Below are 11,675 nucleotides of genomic sequence, written 5' to 3'. Positions count from 1 at the left end.
TTATCCTGTCTCCTTACATCTTTTAAACTTTTGTCCTGACTCTTCCAGCGTTCAGTTTCATTGGGTGTCTGTGAGTTCCAGCATTGTACGAGAGGGAGAAAAACTTATCTCTGCCCACTTTCCCCATGTTATGCATAATTCTACGTAATTCTGTCATGTCACATCTTACTTACTAAAGTTATAAGTTTGAATGGGCATAAAATGCTGGAGAACTGTCATCTAGAACCTCTTCACAGCTGTAGTGCAAGCAAAGCCTGCTATCAAAATTCTAATCAGGTGCCTCTCAGGATAACATCTGGCTTTTTGCTTTTCTCGACAGCTATAACAAGGGTTGCAATTATATTCATAAAGGTCCTGCAATGTATTACCAAGTGGGTGAGTACGTAGTTGCCCTGTAACGCACGTGAGATCCATTAATCATATATTACCATACGCTTATAGACTAAAGATGTTGGGCCTCTGTTCTGAAATTGCAATCAGGGCCTTTTGTTGTTTGGGGCACAAACAGCATGCAAACAAGTAACACTGAGAAATTTACGTGGTTTGACTTGTTACGTGGTATGACTCTACAGGGAGGGTTTTCCAGTTTGTTAAACTAAGGACTCATCCATACTCCCTTTTGCACCTCTTTTTCCAGGTACAGGTCCACACTGAACAGTTGTATCTGAACAGTATTGTCCTGCCACTTTCGCAGTGAAAACTTGCTCTTTACCACTGCAGAAAACTCGATTGCCATTTGTGTCATGGTACTGCCAGAGAATGCCAGGGAGGAGCAGGAACAGGTAGAGGGAGGTGGGCAGGAAGTGGCGATGGAGGAAAGAGGGGAAAGCCAGGAGGCGGGAAGGATCTCAGATGCTGAAGCAGAGCCTCAGCACTGCACAGGAAGTTCTGGCACCGATAGTGAGACAACGCCTATTCCATCTGCCAAGGAGAGGAGAGAGTTAAAGAGGAGGGGGGAGAGGCATCACATGAAACTTCCCCACCTTTTCTGTTGGAGGAGAAGCCTGCGTAGGCCACACCCAGAATCTGAACCGGAGGATTCATATGCATGATTGTAATGTACATATGTAAAATACAGAACTGTATATAGCTCTGAGTGAGCGGAGGTACTTATTGCGAAGAGCATTCACAAGCCATCACAATTTGTTCCGATTCAGTAGTAAGCAGCAGGTTTTCCCGGGGAAAGGGAAGCTATTCCCCTGTTGGGAAGGATTTCAGCATTTGTGGCTTTTCATTTCAGAGGAAAGGCAAGTAAGAGGCAACGTGATAGAAGTGTATAGAGTTAAGCATGGCATGCAAAGAGGGGATAAAGTTTTTCTCCATCGCTCATAACATGGGAACTAATGGGTACCCAAATGGAGCTCTTTTATCCTGGGAGGTCAGGTTGCAAGAGTGAGTCTGGCCTAAAGTGAGCTTCATGTCTACACAAAGTTTTGAACCTGGGTAATAGTCCTGGCCTTGAATTCCACAGCAATGGGACCTGGAGTTTGGGAGTGGGCCTGAGCTTAAAATGAGCTAATTCACATCCATTCTGAGTTTATCAATCGTGGCAAATCTTCTTCTTTGGCGATCCCTTGTGGCCAAGTCAGATTGTCTTCCATGAACACGGTTTTAACAGTGAGTGTATAAGTGACTGTGGAGGCCAATTCTGGATCCACACGTCCTTCCACAGTGGGGACATTGGTTTCTGAGCGGGAGTTGATCACGGTGAGGGTTTGCCAAGCATGCCTTCCTCTTAGCACGTTTCTCCCTTGCATCCTGAGTTTGAACATCTTCAAAACTCATGACACCTTTGGTGAAGGCTGTTCTCCAATTGGAGCACTCACAGGCCAGTGTTTCCCAGTTGTCAGTGTTTATTCTACATTTTTTTAGATTTGCCTTGAGACAGTCTTTAAACCTCTTTTGTTGACCACCAGCATTACGCTTTCTATTTTTAAGTCTGGAATAGAGTAGTTGCTTTAGAAGCCGATAATCAGGCATTCGCACAACATGACCAGTCCAACAAAGTTGATGCTGAAGAATCATTGCTTCAACACTGGTGATCTTTGCTTCTTCCAGTACACTGGCATTAGTTCGCCTGTCTTCCCAAGTGGTGTGTAAAAATTTTCAGAGACACTGTTGATGGAATCTTTTGAGGAGGTGCAGTTGGTGTTTATATGGTGTGGCAAGTATAGTGGGTGGGGCATTGCAGATGATGACCAAGATGTGGGGTTTGGGGGGCAGGATAGCAGTACAGGGTGGGTGGACTGTGGGAGCACTGGATTGATTCTGCCTGTCTGCTAGTGCTGTCCTGGTCTTGCCACCACTTTGCTCCATTAAGTGACAGTGACACCACTATTTGGAGGACGGCTCTATGGCACTACCCCCCTGGGATGAAGTCCAAATTAGCACATTATAGGCAAGCCCATTCTGAATCCAGGCCAGGAAAGTTCAATCATCCCTAGCCGTGGCCAGCTAAACATCCTGATGTTTGCAGCCGAGAAGGGGGTTTGAACCTAATTCTTTTTGTTCCCAAACCTGGAATCAACAGCATGGCATTCCTCTCCTCGATATAGCATTGTGCTGCTGCAACTTCCGTACCAAACTCATTCTTTGCATGAGACCCAAGGAAAACTTAAGTTAAACACTTCTGGAGTCTCTGTTTGTCAAGGAAATGTGAATTCTTAAAACACACGCTGCTTGCCTCGAGCAATGTAATTTATTATTTTATGGATTTCACATTTTGCATGAATTCATTTGACAACCTGCAGAGCTAATGATTGCCTGTTTGGTTTGGCACCCTGCTGCTCAAGGTCAAGCTGCCTCTACTACAAGCAAATGTCTGTTGCCACAGAAACCCACCATTAGCTGATGGAACAAAGTGTTCTCTAGCTATACCTTGTCTATATGCCTAAAAACACCAGCAGGGGTGTGGAACCTGGGGTGATGTTGTGGCTAACAGGTTGTAGAGTGGGTCTCCAGTTGTTGTTAGACTACAGCTCCCATCACCCCTATCTAGCAGGACCAATGGATGATAGGCATTGTAGTCCAACAACAGCTGGGGACCCAGTCTTGAGAAACACTGGGCTAGTCCTATGCATATTTACTCAGAAGCAAGTCCCACTGGGTTTACTAAGACCAATTCCCAATAAACTGCACATAGGATTGCATGATCAGAGCATGAGGTGTTTACTGGAATGTTTACAGTTCTAGGATGGCAAATCTGTGGCCTTTTGGATGTTGCTGGACTACAACTCCCATCATGTCTGACCTGTGGATGATGGGAGTTGTAGTTCATCAGCTCCTGGACAGCTCCATGCTGGCAACCCCATGTCTATTCTGACTGCCAACAGCACTTGGAGATCCATTCATTTCCCTACCCTGCCCCAGTCTTAAGTAAGTTACCATCTCTCAGTTTCCTTCTGTATTATACTGCACTGGTGGTTTGGTTTAACCTACAGCAGCGGAGGGGAACTGGCTGGATTCTGAATCCTCTCTCCCCCCTCTCAGGCACAACTTGAAATCTTTCTTTTGCAGTTGCATCATCTTGGGGTCATGGGGACATCCCCCTGGCAACTGCAAAAGAAAGATTTCAAGTTGTGTCTGCAAAGGAATAAATGCTTCTCTTCTGGTGCAGCTTGAATTCAAGTGGAGGATGCAAAGGAAGTTTTCATTTTCATTTAGAGAAAAGGTGAGCATTGTCAGAGTTGTTCAGCAGAGTCCGTGATCTGCACCTTGTGTGGAAATGAATTTTCTCCACCACAAGAACAAGCCTCAAAGCTTTACTGAGGAACATTCTTAAATACTAGTTACAATAAAATAGGGGATGTCTGTGGCGCTGTGCTCTAAACCACTGAGCCCCTTGGGCTTGCTGATCGGAAGGTTGGCAGTTCAAATCCACACAATAGGGTAAGCTCCTGTTGCTCTGTTCCAGCTTCTGCCAACCTAGAAGTTTGAAAGCACACCAGAGCAAGTAGATAAATAGGTACAGCTGCAGTGGGAAGGTAAACAACGTTTCTATGCTCTCTGGCTTCCATCACAGTGTCCCGTTGTGCCAGAAGTGGTTTAGACATGACCTAGAATACTGCCTGTTGACAACCACTGGTTTCCTCGGCCTGAAGCGAAATGAGCGCCATGCTCCATAATTGCCTTTGACTGCACATAACCATCCAGGGGTCCTTTACCTTTACCTTACAATAAGATAAAAGTTGCAAAATAACAAAGTAAGACATTGTAAATGAGCAGTGGGGTTCAGTCTTTTATACAGTTCAGTAAACCTTTATTTCTCTGGTCCCAGAGGGAGGTCCTAAACTTGTTCATCATTTCAGAGCACCTTTGCAACTGCTGCTGCCACTGCTGCTAACCATCTCCAAGCAAGCACATATTTCAGCTTCCTGCTGTGAGAGCTCTGCCGCTCCTGTTCCCAGAGATAACTCATCAGGTAGCTTATCACACTCTAATGGAAAAATACCAGCCTTGTCTGATGCTTTTACCATAGTGGAAAACTCTTGCCTAAAGTAAACTTCCTTTTTGCAGCACTGGCAGACAGGCAGAATCAATCCAGTGCTCCCACAGTCCATCCACGCTGCATTACTATCCTGCCCCCCCAAAACCCCACTTCTTGGTCATCATCTGCAATGCCCCAGCCACTATACTTGCCACACCATATAAACACCATCTCCAACTCCTCAAAACTCTCCCTGTAGATTCAAACCACGCAACAAGTCAAACCACATAAATTTCTCAGTGTTACTTGTTTGCATGCTGTTTGTGCCCCAAACAACAAAAGGCCCCTATTGCAATTTCAGAATAGAGGCCCAACATCTTTAGTCTATAAGCGTATGGTTAATATATGACTAATGGATCTCACAGGCATTACAGGGCAACTACGCACTCATCCACTTGCAGGACCTTTATGAATATAATTGCAACCCTTGTTATAGCTGTCGAGAAAAGCAAAAAGCCAGATGTTATCCTGAGAGGCGCCTGATTAGAATTTTGAGAGCAGGCTTTGCTTGTGCTACAGCTGTGAAGAGGTTCTAGATGACAGTTCTCCAGCATAGCATGCTTCTGTTTATCCATCAGGCAGAAGACTGCATGTTTACGAGTTGATCTACGATCCGCTTAAGTCAGTGTGGCACAGTAGTTGCGCTCTGGCACAGTGCCAGAGTAGGAGCCAACCAGCTTCAAAACATTGTGCAGTCATGAAGCTCATCTTGAGCCACTCACACTCTTGCAGCCTAGCCTTGATTTTATTGTTTCATCTTTTTATAAACTGCTTTGAGGTGTTTGTGTTTTGTTTTTGTTTTACAATTATTCAGTGTATGAATTTTATGAAATAAATAAAATAAAATAACCTCCCACAGGACTGTATAATGTTGTGAGAATAACAGAGCAGCGGGTGGGGGACCATGCATGCCGCATGGATCTCCTTGGAGAAGGGGCAGAGTATTGACATAATAAATAAAATAAAAAAATTCCTTCCAGTAGCACCTTAAAGACCAACTGAGTTAGTTCTAGGTATGAGCTTTCGTGTGCATGCACACTTCTTCAGAAGCTCATACCTAGAACTAACTCAGTTGGTCTTTAAGGTGCTACTGGAAGGAATTTTTTTATTTTGTTTTGACCATGACAGACCAACACGGCTACCTATCTGTAACTGTATAATAAATAAAGTCAGCAAGGAGTTAGAGTCATAATAAGGGACACGGGTGGCGCTGTGGGTTAAACCACAGAGCCTAGGACTTGCCGATCAGAAGGTTGGCGGTTCGAATCCCCACAATGGGGTGAGCTCCCATTGCTCGGTCCCTGCTCCTGCCAACCTAGCAGTTCAAAAGCACGTCAAAGTGCAAGTAGATAAATAGGTACTGCTCCGGCGGGAAGGTAAACAGCGTTTCCATGCGCTGCTCTGGTTCACCAGAAGCTGCTTAGTCATGATGGCCACATGACCCGGAAGCTGTACGCCGGCTCCCTCAGCCAATAAAGTGAGATGAGCACTGCAACCCCAGAGTCGGTCATGACTGGACCTAATGGTCAGGGGTCCCTTTACCTTTTTATTGTCACAAAAGCCAGGTGCCTGCCTCTCTCTCTGACAAGCAGTGGCAAGAGCCGATGGGGTCCCAGGCACACACACAGGGTCTGCATCTTTTCAGAGAATAGGAGACATGGCAGAGACTGTCGTGCTTTAAGAAATATGGTTTATTCGCCTATTTACACCTTCAGTCTGCATGGAGGGAGTCCAGATTTTACGGCAAACACATTTCCAGAGGCAGCAGTGCAGGCAACCTTCAGGCTGCTCTCCTCCAAGATGGGTGTCCCCTTCTTCATCCCACAAAACCCTTTGCCCTCCCCCAGAGAAGTTACCCTGGCAACCTCCCAAATCCCCAGCCTTTGTTCACACCTGGGGGAATAAGTTAATGGCCCTCAGTTGTACTCCTGATAGCTGTTGCTGGACCAATTTGGTTTGCATATGCCAGCCCAGGAATTCCCTGTCTGGCACAACTCTGCAGTTTATGTTTTAATCCATATCCCAATTAATCAAAATCCTAGCAGTTATTCATTCCTAGGGTTCAGGCCCCTCCCCCCGATCTATAACAGTATTTAAAAGGGAACTTAGGTATCATCTACCACCTCCTCCTTCCAATGCAGGAAATCCACTATTACTGCAAATAGGTTGCCGTTGATTTAGAAGCAAAACCTGGAGGGCAAATTCTCTTTCCATTTACCTGCTCCCAAGTGGAGGGTGTTTGCTTTAAAAATTATCACAGTTGGGTCAATACCAATTTCCCTCCCATTCCTCTGATATTTCATTCAGGTGTTCACTTTGACTCATAGAGGTGTCCCTCCGTCAGACTCAGCTGAGCTCTGCTGGGCTCTGCCATCAGAAGTCCTCCACCAGCATGGATGTCCTCATTACACTTGTGAAAAGCATAGACAAGCAGACGCCAATAGTGACCAGCAGGGGCAAGAAGAATCCTAAGCTAGTCCAGATACAGTGGTACCTCGGGTTAAGTACTTAATTCGTTCCGGAGGTCCGTACTTAACCTGAAACTGTTCTTAACCTGAAGCACCACTTTAGCTAATGGGGCCTCCTCCTGCTGCTGCCACACTGCCGGAGCACGATTTCTGTTCTCATCCTGAAGCAAAGTTCTTAACCTGAAGCACTATTTCTGGGTTAGTGGAGTCTGTAACATGAAGCGTACGTAACCTGAAGCGTATGTAACCCAAGGTACCACTATAGTAGCAATTGGTCTGATCCAGGACTGTCTGCTGCAGAAGCTGGCACAGTAGAAAACCACATTTCGCTACCCACCACAGTCCACCCTGAGTGGCAGGACTTCTGGCCAGGAGTTAGGATTGCTCCATGTGTTAGGAAGAAACTCAGATGCTTTAGCCACAGTGCCTGATGCCCAGGTTCCTGAGAAGGAAGAGGAAAGATCAAATGTTGTACCTGAGAGAGAAACAGGAAGATGAGCAGGGAAAACATACGAGGAGCTGCTGCTTTGTCCATGGTGCTGTGTCCCATTAACAGGGAGCAGTGAAAGGACCCACACGGCAACCCCTCACAACAAATGCCCATTATGAAAGCGGTTCAAGCAGTACTGCACTCACAAACAGGATTCTTCTTGTGCTTGCCGGGCTAGAATGACAAATCCACGTTCGATCTTCCACTGTGTGAGTCATCAGTATTCTTCTCTAGCTGGGGAGCAAAAGGCCATAACATCGCAGACTGAAAATACACGAAAGCCTGTCAGCTAATGTCATGAAGACAGAGGGAAGGATAGAAACCTGTGGGTGGATCTGTCAGTTTCAGTTTGCTCATTTTTTTTTTCATTTTTCCAATCTTCAATTCAGTTCCCCACATTGCACCTTTAATGTCATCAGCCCTGTCCTGTGAAACACCCTGCCAATAGAGATTCAGCGGATGCATCCCATGCCAACTTTTAAATGCCTGCTGAAAACTTTCCAATTCTGCCAGCCCTGGGCAGGTCTTTAAGAGTACACAATGCTCTATCGGTGTTTAATAGAATCGTATAGTTGGAAGGGACCCCAAGGGTCATCTAGTCCAACCCCCTGCAATGCAGGAATCAAGGCTAAAACATTTTAAATTTCTTTTTTGCTTTTAACTTGTCTTTAACATTTTATGATGTTATCATTTGCTTTTATGTTATTTACATTTTTTGTAAACCGCTGTGATATGCTTTTTATGATACGGTAGTCTAGAAAAGCTTTTATAAATAAAATAAATAAATGCAAATCATTTCTGCAGCCATTTGCTCACTTAAAAAAAAAATCCTCATGAAAATACATCAGCATTTTGATATGACTATCTCCTAATAAACACATTATTTTGAATGCAATTTAACCTAATAGACACATTATTTGGACAAAGCAATCTTCCATTATGTAATGTAATTTTGCATGCTGTTTTTGCGGATAGCTGAATTCTTATACATATGGACAGCAAAATTTGGGAAAGTGTGAATTTCAAAGGATGGCTGTTTTGGTTCATGTATTCTTTCAGGAAGTGTGAATTTGGTTGGTTTGCCTTTAAATGCAAACTTTGTTGAATTTCTCCCCCGCCCCACCTGCATATAAATAATCCACTTCCCACCCTGTATTCCACAAGACATCCTGCACAAAGCCTCTCAGTATACCAATTAGTTGGTTGTCAAGTGTTTGTTCCTCATACACTGAGAGGGCTCTGAAGAGCGAAAATTGCCATTAACTATCTGAATGCAGACTGATGAGGGTGTTTATAGGATGCAGCTAATTAGTAATGATCAGTGCTAACACATACACACAGACACACAAAACACAGAGGAAAGAAGGAGAGCAAAAGAAATATAAAGCAGCAGCTAGGAATACTAAAGTTTATCTTCCTACCATTCCAATAATGCACATTTATCCTCTGTATGCTTTTACTAATAAGCTCCTTTGTGCAAGCTCTGGTAAAAAAAAACAACCAGTTGCAACCTTGATTTATTTAATTCTCTAATTTCTAGCACTGCGAGATAATTAACAGACAGCACGCGGCTGCACATGGATTGCTTTATGATTAAATTCCTTTAACTGTCTACTGACCTTCAGCTAATTCGCTAGTTCTGAGATTTTACAGCTTCAGAGAACCCCTTCTGCACTGAGGTGTTTTCACTGGAACTTACACATACAACCCTGGACCTTGAAGAGGACTGTTTGTTTTTAAGTTGTGGGTGAACATACCAGACGACACAGCGATTCTTCAAACAGCTCTTGTTTATTCACAGGCCGAGAACAGAACTGGGCTGAAGGGTTCAGCCAATGTGCTTATATAGAGGTCAACTACAAAGCAACAGTAACAACTTTCTGTAACTATCCAATCACTGAAAGTCACTTTCAATTCCTTATTTGCATATGTGGACCTGAGTGAAAACTATCTACAGTATTCCCCTGCTGGCCCAGGGTGAGAACTTCAGTACATAACAGTTTGTACTTTGACAAACCTGTGTTCACCCTCCTTCTTGTTTCTCAGAGGCCCTGTTTGGACTACGCAGGCATTATCACTCATTATCTAGATGAGCACGTCATAAGGTCGCACTTACCCATGGCTTGATCATGAAAAGGGCACCTGTGCTGGCCCCGGGGGGAAGGTACCGTGATCGAAGTCAGAGTTCCCAAGATGAGAGGCGAGGTCTGAAACTGGGAGCCGGACGGGAACAGGAACGCTGGAAGGTCAGACGCAGCAGGCCGGGCAGGGAACAGGAACGCTGGAAGGTCAGGAGCAGGAGGCCGGGCAGGGAACAGGAACACTGGAAGATCTGAAGCCAACAACGACGTTGCTCCCGCAACCTGGGACCGGGCTGACTGACCTTTATCTTCTTCTAAGGCCAGGGGCGGTCCCGGTCCCCAGGAGCCCCGCCTCCTCTGGCCTTAAGGCGAGCACTCCTCCTGGGAGCAACCAGTTCCCTTCGCCTCTCTGCCCTAAGCCTCTGTAGTTCAGGAGAGGCCGAAGGGTTACTGGGCCCCGGAGGAGGCTCACCTGTAGCCACTGAGTCCTCAAGCACCTCTGGGGCCAGAAGGGTTTCACCTGGTGCCTGCTCCTGAGGATCTGACACAGGTGCAGGCTCCTCAGAATCTAGGCCTTGCCCCAGTTCAGCCGGCCCTGGAGGCGGGGACTCCTGTGCAGGCTGGGATTCCTCTGGTTCAGCCTCTGAATCGGAATCCCAGGCCATCACAGCACCAATCTGGCATTTTATTACCGAGACCTGGGTGGGTGAGCTAGGAGTTGATCTAACCCAGCTGTGTCCACCTGGATGCTCAGTGCAGAATCAACACAGGCTGCAGTGCCAGAGGACAAGTTGCAGTGGTCCACAGAACTTCCGTTTCCATCACAAGGAAACCCCTCTGTCTTCTCATGGGCCAAGGAGACAGTAACCTAGGACTACTGGTGGTGTACTTTCCACCCAGCTGCCCAGCAGCTTCTCTCACCAAGCTGACAGAGGCCACCTCAGATTTTGTGTTGGAGCAACAGAGAACATTTCCAGGTGATTTCAATATCCATTCTGAAGCTGCGTCTAGTGATCCAACTTGGGGCTTCATGGCCACCCTGACTACCAATACTAGAAATGGAATTGTATCCTCCATTGCATCTGAGGGAAACTGGCTAATTTAGGAGGTCATGTGGCATATACAGCTCTGTCTTCCAACACAGGGAAATGCCCAGGGGTCTCAGGAGGAACTACCAGAAGGCAGCCACCAGTGCTCCCAGCATCTACCACCTGATACAGTTGTCCCATTCTGCCCAGTGATAGGACTGGTCTGGTTGTAGCATACAACAGATTCTGGGAGTGACTGGGAGTGGCCGCCGAGACCATACAACACCGGTCGTGAAAGACCTTCATTGGCTCCCAGTATGTTTCTGAGCACAATTCCAAGTGTTGGTGATGACATTTAAAGCTCTCAACAGCCTCGGCTCAGTATACCTGAAGGAGCATCTCCACTCCCATTATTCTGCCCGGACACTGAAGTCCAGCTCCAAGGGCTTTCTGGTGGTTCCCTCACTAAAAGAAGTGAGGTTAGAGGGAACCAAGCAGAGGGCCTTTTCAGTGGTGCCCACCCTGTGGAATGCCCTCCCATCTGATGTCAAGGAAATATCTGACTTTTAGAAGACATCTGAAAGCAGCCCTCTTTAGGGAAGTTTTTAATGTTTGGTGTTTTGTCATGTTTTTAATATTCTGTTGGGAGCCTCCCAGAATGGCTGGTGAAACCCAGCCAGATGGGCAGGGTATTAATAATAATAATAAATTATTATTAATAATATTAATATTATTATTACCAAATACTTTCTGCCCCCACAAGCATGTGATAAGTGTAGCATAGGAACAAAGGAATCTACCTTATACTGAGTCAGATCCAATGGTCCATCTATCTCTATATTATTCTGTTAGGAGCCACCCAGATGGGTGGGGTATTAATAATAATAATAATAATAATAATAATAATAATAATAATAATAATAATAATAATATATTTCCTTGAGCAATTTGGGTTGGATGGTATTGTTCATTCCACACACACTTTATTAAGGATATTTCACAGATTCCTTGGGACTTCTATCCTGATCTCCCCTATACCTTTGGTACTCAGAACCAAAATTTCTCATGTCAGGGCCAGGTTTTAAAAAGAATAAAAGGAGTGGGCAAGGCCATGAAAGAATG

The 11,675-nt window shown here is 45.4% G+C and overlaps 1 long non-coding RNA gene across 1 annotated transcript; it reads right to left on the bottom strand.

Moving 5' to 3' along the window:
- Positions 1–7,276: 7,276 nt before the first annotated feature.
- Positions 7,277–9,391, bottom strand: LOC309344120. Its single transcript, XR_014157629.1, has 3 exons — positions 9,064–9,391; positions 7,591–7,708; positions 7,277–7,396 (listed from the first exon to the last, which is right to left on the bottom strand). It is a non-coding gene; the product is annotated as an uncharacterized lncRNA (long non-coding RNA).
- Positions 9,392–11,675: the final 2,284 nt, after the last annotated feature.

Source organism: Podarcis erhardii (genome assembly GCF_964252035.2).
Source record: "Podarcis erhardii genome assembly, chromosome: 6".
Taxonomy (NCBI): domain Eukaryota; kingdom Metazoa; phylum Chordata; class Lepidosauria; order Squamata; family Lacertidae; genus Podarcis; species Podarcis erhardii.
Note: the sequence above shows the minus strand (reverse complement) of the source record. Positions and strands in the feature narration are given on the sequence as shown.